At 37.4% G+C, this 10,470-nt stretch overlaps 1 long non-coding RNA gene across 1 annotated transcript in view; it reads right to left on the bottom strand.

Annotated features, from left to right (window-relative positions):
- The window catches only part of LOC114484700 (uncharacterized), a 297,446-nt gene that overhangs the window by 247,123 nt on the left and 39,853 nt on the right, over positions 1-10,470 (bottom strand). Inside the window, exon 2 of the long non-coding RNA XR_003677882.1 lies at positions 1,265-1,403. This is a non-coding gene — a long non-coding RNA (uncharacterized lncRNA). The remainder of the gene's footprint in view (positions 1-1,264; positions 1,404-10,470) is intronic.

Consider the following 10,470-nt stretch of genomic DNA (forward strand, 5'->3'; position numbering starts at 1 on the left):
CATATATACACTACCAAACGTAAAATAGATAGCTAGTGGGAAGCAGCCACATAGCACAGGGAGATCAGCTCGGTGCTTTGTGACCACCTGGAGGGGTGGGATAGGGAGGGTGGGAGGGAGGGAGATGCAAGAAGGAAGAGATATGGGAACATATGTATATGTATAACTGATTCACTTTGTTATAAAGCAGAAACTAACACACCATTGTAAAGCAATTATACTCCAATAAAGATTTAAAAAACAAAAAAAAACAAAAAAAAACCAACTGTCCAGCTCTGTTCTTCCAAGCATCATGAGTTTGTTTGTTTGTTTGTTTGTTTGTTTTGAAAGGGGAAAATATAAGATTGTTTTTATTCATAACACATTAAAACCAAAGGAACTGACTTGACAAAGGACAAAAGAACTACTATTTGAGGAATTTATTTTGTGTGCCTTTGGGGAAGTTACTTAGTATATCTTTATACTATGCTGCTGGATTTCAATTTAAGTGAAATTATCAAATGAGAACTTGCCTCTAACAGTTCCTAAAGTGAAGGAGATAGGTGAGAGAATGGGTTGGGAACATTGAGAACGAAGTGCTTTCATAACACCAAGGAAAATGTCAGCACTCTTCTTTTAAACCAAACCACCTTCTGAGACCTATCATCATCTCCCACTCTCTGATTCCCTATTTTACTTCTTCACTCTCTTATTATGCAAGTGTTAAATGTGGTGAACCTTTTTAGAAATAATGATTACCAAATCAAGCAATATTAAAACAATATGAAATTCCATGACCTCAAGATAATCAATGTTAAAACTTTGGTGTGATCTAATATTTCCCAATGAAAATACATGCACATAAAAATTAGAATCATAATATAATTGCTATTTGTAATATAATTTTTTACTTCTCTATTATAAATATTTTTCCATTAAGTAAATATGGATTTGAGTCATCATTTTTGATGGCTGCATGGTATTCATGCTTTCTATGTATGTACTGAAATGTATTGGGAAAATTTCCTATTGTTAGACATTCAGATATTTAGATTGTTTCTGTTTCATTTTTTATAAACAATGCAGTCATAAATATATTTATGTATGTGTCTTTTCTAACTTGTCTGATTAGTTCTTTAAGATTAACTCCTCGAAATAGAATTGCTGGATCACAGAGTATGAAATTGTTTATGGAAGCTTGCTATGATATAAAGCACACTGAAGTTATGCCATGAGTGGTGGTCAATATCAGCAAGAAACAGCTTAGTTTGAACTATACACTTACCATTTTTTGAGGAATCCAAAGGATTCAGGGCTCCCTCATTTCATTCCAAAAATGGTCTCCCCTTCCTATTTCTGGCACCAGGAGAGGATTCTCAGAACCTCAAGTAGACATGCTTCTTCTTTAGGGTAGAGCTATAATGCTGGGAAAGAACAGAGGAGTAGAAGGTACCAAAGTGACCGTGGGAAACAGAGACAAAAGACTGGGGGAACAGAGAAAGAGAAAGAAAGTCTCCAAGATGCCTCTCAGGCAAATTCTATATGTACTAAAAGATAATTCAAAGTACATGAATATTTTACACCTCCTGGACTCTGTGCATGTGTGACCATGAAATAAATAGGTTTTTATATTTCTAGTGATTATTCCTGAATAAGTTGCCAGACATAAGAAGCATAACAAAAGTACTACAGATTGTAGAACACACACACCTACTACAGATTGTAGGCTATTTGTTCACCAATATCCATGCTCTCTTCCTCCTCATCACATGAATAAACTACATTTCCCAGGATCCCTTCCAATTGAATCATGACCAATGAAATGTAAGCAGAAGTGATGTACTCATTGGTCAATTACACTCTCTGCAGTTGAAGATCTGAAAGGTATATTCTCATAGCCACCACAAGAGTGAATGGGGACATTCTCAGTAATTTTACTAGGTCAGCAAATATAAATGAAAACTGTTCTGGTCAGAGAAGAATGTAAGGACACTCTTCCCATGGCCCACACTTTAGAAGCACAATGGTTAAGAGCATGAGCTTTGTAATCAGTAGATATGATATGGAAGCATATCACATGCTTTCAAACTAGCCTGACTAATTTAACTACACTGGTTCTCTGGGGGACCTGATTAACCTCACTAAACTTCAATTTACTCACTGATAAAATGGGAATATAACTAATATAACTGCATTGCCAACTTGTGTGGAGAAAAAAATTATATACATGAAGCTGTTAGTATAAAAATGGCTCAATCAATGATACTACTAGTATTTTTTTTTTAGTTTATCTGGAGAGGCAGTGTACACTAAAAAAATATTCCAGCTCCGAATTACACCATGCTACCAGCCCATGAGGTGTCAGTATTGCAGAGTTGAGGACGGAATGGTGGCAGATAGACCTCTTACTCAGAAATAAATGGCTGGAAGAGTTGAGATTTGAACAACAATGAGTAGAGCAACCTCACCTATGATATAAAGCACACTGAAGTTATGCCATGAGTGATGGTCAATATCAGCAAGAAACAGCTTAGTTTGGGGATGGCATTGTTTAAGGGGCATGATCAGCTCTTTAACAAGACTGGCATTAAAGGATTCTCCAATTTAGGTTAGAATTATTTGCTGGCCTGACACAAAACCCACTAACTAGCTTTTAAGTAAGACCCTCCCCTCCCTGCCCCAAGTTTGAGCACAAGGGACAACACTTTTTGAACCTTCAGAGTATAGAGAATGGTTTCAGATAGAAGGCATTTTTAATCCTCCTGCAACAATACACAAGAAACAGAATTAATGGAATTACCTATGACTCTGTACATTAAGCATAGTGTTTAGAAACCAGTTAGATATGTCTGGGGGATTTTTTTTTTTTTGCTAATATGCATCAATTCATAGAGAATACTTAAAACTCTTACTGTTTTTAATTTACAGAAGTTTACTTTTTGCAATAATGTTATAGTTAAGCTTACTCTGAAAACATATATCCACCATGCTACCAAACCTGACAGATTTTTACAATCTTGATTAGCTAAGGATGCACTTTTTGAACTTGGGTTAATTCCAGCTATTAATTTACCCCCTGAAGAGCAAATCTGCCAAACATTCTCATTACCTATTCCTGTGAACAAGCAATTCACCCACTGGCATCCTCAACACTCTTTCTGCTAGCTTTTGGCCTCTTCTTCCCTCCCAATGATTCAGATGTGTCTGATGATGGAGGAATTTGTTCTCTAAGCAAGTAGTTATTAGTATATGTTTTTAAACAGCTTTATTGAGATGTAATTCACATACCACACAGTTCACCCATTTAAAGTGTATGCTAAATGGCTTTTAGTAACCCAAACACCTACGGTCAGTTAATCTTTGACAAAAGAGGCAAGAATATAAAATGGAGAAAAGACAGTCTTGTCAGCAAGTGGTGCTGGGAAAGCTGGACAGCCACATGTCAGTCAATGAGGTTAGAACACACCCTCACACCATACAAAAAAATAAACTCAAAATGGCTTATAGACTTAAATACAAGACATGACACCATAAAACTCCTAGAAGAGAACATAGGCAAAACATTCTCTGACATAAATCGTACCAATGTTTTCTTAGGTCAGTCTCCCAAGGCAATAGAAATAAAAGCAAAAATAAACAAATGGGACCCAATCATACTAATAAGCTTTTGCACAGCAAAAGAACCCATAAACAAAATGAAAAGACAACCTATGGACTAGGAGAAAATATTTGCAAATGATGCACCCAACAAGGGCTTAATTTCCAAAATATATAAACAGTTCATACAACTCAATAACAAAAAAAGAAATAGCCTAATCAAAAATGGGCAGAAAACCTAAATAGATATGTCTCCAAAGAAGACATACAGATGTCCAAAAGGCACATGAAAAGATGCTCCACATCACTAATTATTAGAGAAATGCAAATCAAAACTACAATGAGATATCACCTCACACCAATGAGAATGGCCATCATTTAAAAGTCTACAAATAACAAATGCTGGAGAGGGTGTGAAGAGAAGGGAACCCTCCTACACTGTTGGTAAGAATGTAAGTTGGTGCAGCCACTATGGAGAACAGTATGGAGGTTCCTTAAAAATTGAAAATAGAGTTACCACATGATCCATCAATCCCACTCCTGGGCATATATCCAGAAAAAACTCTAATTTGAAAAGTACATGCACCCCAATGTTCATTACAGCACTATTTACAATAACCAAGACTTGGAAGCAACCTAAATGTCCATCGACAGACGAATGGATAAAGAAGATGTAGTATTCTACTCAGCCATAAAAAAGAATGAAGTAATGACGTGCAGCAGCATGGATGGACCTAGAGATTGTCATACTAAGTGAAGTAAGTCAGACAGAGAAAGACAAATATTCTATGATATCACTTATATGTGGACTCTAAAATATTATACAAATGAACTTATTTACAAAACAGAAACAGACTCACAGACATAGAAAACAAACTTATGGTTACCAAAGGGGAAAGGGGGAGGGGGAGGGATAAATAAGGAGTTTGGGATTAGTAGATACAAACTACTATATATAAAATAGATAAACAACAAGGTCCTACTGTATAGCACAGGCAACTATATTCAATATCCAATAAACCATAATGGAAAAGAATATGAAAAAGTATATATATATATATCCGAATCACTTTGCTATACACCTGAAACTAACACAATATTGTAAATCAACTATAGTTCAATTCTTTTTAAAATGGCTTTTAGTATATTCACAGAGTTGTGCATCCATTACCACAATCAATTTTAGAATATTTTTATCACTCCAAAAAGAAATCTTGTACCCCTTAGCTGTCACCCCCAATTCCCCCATCCCTCCTAGCCCTAGGCAACCACTAATCTATTCTATATTTTTAAGGATTTGCCTATTCTTGACATTTCATGTACATGGAATCGCACAATATGTGGTCTTTTGTGACTGGCTTCTTTCACTTAGCATAATGTTTTCAAGGTTTATCCATATTGTAGCATGTCCCAGTACTTCATTTATTTTTATTGCTTAATAATATTCCAGTGTGTGGATATACCACATTTTATTTATCCATTCATTAGTCGATGGACATTTGGATTGTTTCCAGTTTTTGGTTTTTATGAATAATGCTGCTATGAACATTTGGGTACAAGTTTTTGTGTGGATGTATGTTTTCACTTCTCTTGGGTATATACTTAGGACTAGAATTACTAAGTCATATGGAAAGTCTAAGTTTAACTATTTGAGGAACTGCCAGACTGTTTTCCAAAGTGGCTGAAACATTTTACATTCCAACTAGCAGTGTATGAGAGTTCCAATTTCTCTAGATCCTTGTCAAAACACTTGTTATTATCTGTCTTTTGGATTATAGCCAATCTAGTGGATGTGAAGTGATATCTCAATGTGTGCTTTTTTTTAACATCTTTATTGGAGTATAATTGCTTTACAATGGTGTGCTTGTTTCTGCTGTATGACAAAGTAAATCAGCTATATGTATACATATATCCCCATATTCCCTCCCTCTTGCGTCTCCCTCCCACCCTGCCTATCCCACCCCTCTAGGTGGTCACAAAGCACTGAGCTGATCTCCCCGTGAGATGCAGCTGCTTCCCACTAGCTATCTATTTTACATTTGGTCGTGTATATATGTAAATGCTACTCTCTCACTTCGTCCTTACACTTCCCCCTCCCTGTGTCCTCAAGTCCATTCTCTACATCTGCATCTCTATTCCTGTCCTGCCCCTAGGTTCATCAGAACCATTTTTTTTAGATTCCGTATATATGTGTTAGCATACGGTATTTGCTTTTCTCTTTCTGACTTAACGAAATTGAGTTATTTGTAGTGAGGTGGATACAGAGTGAAGTAAGTCAATGTGGTTTTGAGTTGCATTTCTCTGATGACTAGTGGTGCTGAGCGTCTTTTCATGTGCTTATCAGCCATTTGTTTAGCTTCTTTGGAGAAATGTCTATTCAGATTCTTTGCCTATTTTTAGACTGGGTTGTTTGTCTTTTATTATAAAGTTGTAAGAGTTCTTGATATATTTGAGATAAGTATTTTTAATCAGATATATGATTTGCAAAATTTTTCTCCCATCCTGCAGGTTGCTTTTTCACTTTCTTAATAGTGTCCTTTAAAGCACAAATTATTTGAATTTTGATTATGTCTAGGTGACGTATGTTTTTCTTTTGTCACTTGCTTTTGATGTCATATCTTACTTAATCCAAAATAACAAATATTAATGCCTGTTTTCTTCTAAGAATGTTATAGTTTTAGCTTTTACTGTTAAGTATTTGATCCATTTTGAGTTAACCTTCATGTATGGTGTGAAGTAGGAGTGCAACATCATTACTTTGCATATAGATATCCAGTTGTCTCAGCACCATTTATTGAAAAAGACTATTCTTGCCCCTATTGAATTATCTTGGCACCCTTGTCGAAAATCAGTTAACTGTAAATGTGAGGATTTATTTCTGGACTCTCAATTCTAGTCCATTTATCTATCAGTCTATCCTTATGCCAGTACCAGACTTCGTTGGTTATTGTTGCTTTGTAGTAAATTTTGAGATTGCGATATGTGAGTCATCCAACTTTGCTTTTCCTTTTCAAGATTGTTTTGATTATTTTGGGTCCCTTTCATTTCCACATGAATTTTAGGATGAGCTTGTCAAGTGCTGCAAAGAAGTCAGCTAGGATTTTTATAGGGATTGCTTTGGATCTGTAGATCAATTTGTGGATTACTGCCATCTTTCCAATATTAAGTTTTCCAATCCATGTGCATGAAATGTCTTTCCATTTGTTTAGGTCTTCTTTAATCCCTCTCAACAATGTTTTCTGGTTTTCAGAGTATATATTTTGTACTTATTTTGTTAAATGTATTACTAATTTTTTTTCTCTTTGATGCTACAGTAAATCTAACTATTTTCTTATAGAGGCTTTTGTCTTTAATTGACAGTTTCACAAAAGGCTATTTCTTTGAATTTCAGGCTGAAACTTTAGAGGTCAAAAATTGTTACAAACATAAGAAAAATATCAATTCTAGCTTACCCATTGCAGAGGGCTGCTCAGGCAGTGCAATGTCCTGTCACATCTAAAAGACTTGGCACACTGCCCCAGTTGCTAAGAGTGTCACTACCAATTACTGCGTTTGCAAAGCAGCTTCTCTTCAGACTCAGGAAGCAGGTGAGGTCTGTGTTGGCCTCCTCAACTCTTTGTTTAGAGCTTCAGTCATGGCTCCCCAGACTTCTCTGAAGGCATACCAGCTTTCCTGATATTTCCTGGTTAACCAGAGGCCACCAGTGTGGTCTCCTACCTAGGCTTGCCTTTGCTGACAGAACACTGAATCCCTCACTCTCAGCCACCTACCTCCTACCTCAAGCTCTCTGTGTGATTATATTCTTCTTAGCACAGAAGTCAGCATATTAGAGGGTTAAGATGTTGCCTTTGCAAAGACAGTGACAAACTATGGTGAGAGGGTAGCGGGGGCAAGAGATGTGGCCATAAATGCGTTATCATGGGCAGCAGGGATGCAGGAGGACTTCAGTGAGAGGTGCAGTCACACACACAGATGGAAGATCCAGGAATAAGGTAAAAGAAAAATGGCCACAAACAAGATTCAAGGCAACAACAGTCAGTAGAACAGACTGAGATGACATAAGGGGCAGGATCAAAAAATAAGACAGTTTGTGGCTTGAACAAAGGCCAGAAGTTAGTGATGGAGCCAGGCCTGGATACAGTAGCAAGAGAACTGACATTCAGGTCTAAGCTGGTTCCCTTAGTCACTATCAGTTTAGCTCCTTCCCCTTGAGGTGGTCCTCCAAGTTCTTACAGAGTCCAGGCTTCTAGTATCAGTCAGGGTGTGATCAGAAAAGCAGAATCAGGGAGCTCCCTGGTGGCCTAGTGGTTAAGATTCTGGGCTTTCACTGCCACGGCCCGGATTCAATCCCTGGTCCGGGAACTGAGACTCCGCAAGCCTTGCGGCACAGTCAAATTTTAAAAAAGCAGAATCATTAGGAGATATCGGTCCCTATCTCTATTACCATCTCTTTCTCTATTACTATCTCTATCTCTAACTACACCAATTTATTAATATCTATATCTATAGATAGCTATATTAAGGGATCTATTATAATAATTTTACCATATGCAATTGTGGAAGCTGATCAAATAGCCAATGTGGAACTGTTTCTTCTCAGTCTGGTACTGGAGCCCAAACTCTCGGGGCTGGCATTCAAAAAGGAAAGACAAACATGAAGTAGGGGAAACAAACATAAACTAGAACCTGCAAGGCTGAGCTGGCACCCACAAAGATGAAGTGGAACCATGCTGGTCCCTCATCATGAGCTTTAAGCCTCCAACTTTGATGACGAGGGTTTCCTACATAAGTTGGCACACTTCACCTCAGAGCTAAACACCCAATTGTCCCAGGAGTTGGAAAAGCTATGGTGAGGCAGGAGATAAGAAAGAACCTATGTGAGCTGCAACAGCACCTCGTGCCCTGCAATGATTTTTCAGGAGAAAGAAGATGGTTCTGCCTTGTTTGTATCTTCATAATCTGATATATAATGTCTCTTGTGGCTCACTCTAACCCAAAACTGTGCAGGGAAGGGAATTCTGGAGAGATGTAGTTCCAGCTTAGCTAAGACAACACTGAACAAATCTACAGTGCTTGTCAACAGAGATCATGTTTTCTCAGTGAAGAACTCCTCCTTATTCTTCCAGGACCACTTGATGTCCCATCTTCAGAAGAGAACAGTCACTCTGTAGGGTTCGTGTTCCCAATGGATAGGTAGGGACTACCTCAAAGCCGTTTGGGGTAAGAATTTTGATAACTGGGATTTCAACTGGATCCCTAAGAAGCATTTTCCACTCCATGAGCTACTTTAAAAGACTAAAGAAATATAGCTAAAAGAATGGTTTCTCAGTTCAATGACATCAAATAGGTCTCTAACTCACAAAGCTAGCCCTTGGATTATGGTACAGTCTTACACACATTTTAACCACAGTCTGTCCTCCTATGAAATTTGCTCTTAAGTAATGGGGAATGGAGCAAGTTGCTTGATAGTTATAACTGGCCTTCTTTAATGGATTTGACCACAGGGCTCTAAACAGGACTAAGAGTGTCTTGCTGAAGAGCAAACAGATGTAGTGGGACTACTCATACTCTTCTTAAGGTAAATGAATTACTTTCCTTCAGGCACTGATTTAGGATCTCTTTACACGATAAAAATGAATGCACCCAGCATTACCCATTTAATTTCTTTCTCGTTTTGTTTGTGACCATTGTTAATGAATGGAAATAGAAAAGCACAACAAAAAGAAAAAAACTGGCTTTGGACGGTTATATAAAACTAGTTTAGAGTTTGAAGAGATTCCAAGAATGAAAAGAATTATAGGTTAGCCTTACAAATTGTCAGCTGCCCTGGGCCAAGCATGATTTATGTGTGCAGTAAAGCTTCAGTTTGTTTCTTGTTCTGCACTAGGATTCCATCTCTCTTCCAGTAAAGATGACATCCCCCTCCATACACATAAACCCACCCCCATCACAAGTAACTCTGAAAAAGAAAAACAGAGATTTGCAATGTTTGGATCCTGGTAAATGTTGTATGCTTATTTTCAACAAATGGCCTGGATGGCTTTTTCCAATAAACTACAAACCGAACATATTTTAGTTTCTTCAAGAGGGAAATATCTCTTCTTAAACACAAGTGAACAAGATCATGATTTATTTATCAAGAATGGAAAATATATTCTTCATCAAAATCTATAACTTGTATGTTTCTCTGGACTAAGTAGTTATGATAACTGAATACCTGCATTTTTTTTTTTTACTTCTTTGCTACATAATCCAACTCATTAGGAACCTCTTTGGAACTGGAATGCCCTATATTCTTAATGACTTAGAGAGCCAGATTTATCCTTCTAGTTTCATTCCTGTTGAAATCCCATTAGAAAAGATGGTCTATTGTTATATTTCCACTGCAAATTGCACACCTGATATTTCAGGACATTTAACAATTAAATGAACAGCATGACTCCTGAGTAACCGTAAAATGATTTGATGGCAACTGACAAAGGGCTAAACTTTAGATCCAACAGTTTCCAATCTAAGAGAAAAAGGTGCCAACACCCATTCAAAGAATTAGACGGAGGGAGTTACAACTGAAATAACTATGGACTGGAGACAATCAGGCAATAAGAGCACAGGTCTTCTCTAAAGCTCTCTTATAACTGGGAGCTGGGAATACTTGACACAGTGATTGGGGATGCCTCTTCTGTCTTTGTGACATGTGTTCTGTATTTATATCTTAGCCCAATACCTCTTTTGATACAGTTTGAGGTGGGGGCAGTGTTTGTTTTATTTTGGTTTGCTTTGCAAATGCAATGTCTAGTGAGAAATGGATGGTTCTTAACTTTAGAAAATACACAGTCTAAATACTGGGCTAGGGGCTTCCCTGGTGGCGCAGTGGTTGAGAGTCCGCCTGCCGAT

The sequence above is a fragment of the Physeter macrocephalus genome, chromosome 21 (assembly GCF_002837175.3).
Source record: "Physeter macrocephalus isolate SW-GA chromosome 21, ASM283717v5, whole genome shotgun sequence".
Taxonomy (NCBI): Eukaryota; Metazoa; Chordata; class Mammalia; order Artiodactyla; family Physeteridae; genus Physeter; species Physeter macrocephalus.